Here is a 681-nt window from a genome sequence, read left to right on the forward strand (position 1 = left end):
AGTTTTGCTGATCATTCCTTGGCTTTCCAGTTGATGAATCAACTTGTGGATAGGAACCAGGGAGTCTCAGTTGGTGTGATATTGCTGCTGGTGCACCGTTGTGGTAGCAATTGGCACTTGTTCTTCAACCCTCAGCAACCCCCCAGTCAAAGGGTCTTGAGAGAGACCAGGCAAGGTAGACAGCTGTTCAATTCCTTCTGTCTCCAAGGCAGCTATACCAAAAGCCCATCGATACCCCTTTGGGTCCTTAAAATACCCTCTCCTGAGATAGTCTATGCCAAGGATGCACAGAGCCTCTGGACCAGTCACAATGGGGTGTTTCTGCCATTCATTCCCAGTTAGGCTTACTTCAGCTTCCAATACAGTTAACTCTTGGGATCCCCCTGTCACACCAGAAATACAGATGGGTTCTGCCCCTTTATAACTTGATGGCATTAGAGTACACTGTGTGCCGGTGTCTACAGTGCCTTGTACTCCTGTGGGTCTAATGTGCCAGGCCATTGAATCCACACAGTCCAATTTACCCGGTTATCCCTTTCCTCCACCTGGGTGGAGGCAGGGCCCTTCTAATTCTGGTTAGAGTATCCAGTACTTACTTCTCGTAAAATTGGCTCAGAAGTCCCTTCAAGAGAATCAGAAATAAGATCAGCCCTTCTACTCTGTTTGGAAACTGGAGCAGCA

The sequence above is a fragment of the Haliaeetus leucocephalus genome, unplaced genomic scaffold (assembly GCF_000737465.1).
Source record: "Haliaeetus leucocephalus isolate CR32 unplaced genomic scaffold, Haliaeetus_leucocephalus-4.0 Scaffold363, whole genome shotgun sequence".
Classification (NCBI taxonomy): Eukaryota; Metazoa; Chordata; class Aves; order Accipitriformes; family Accipitridae; genus Haliaeetus; species Haliaeetus leucocephalus.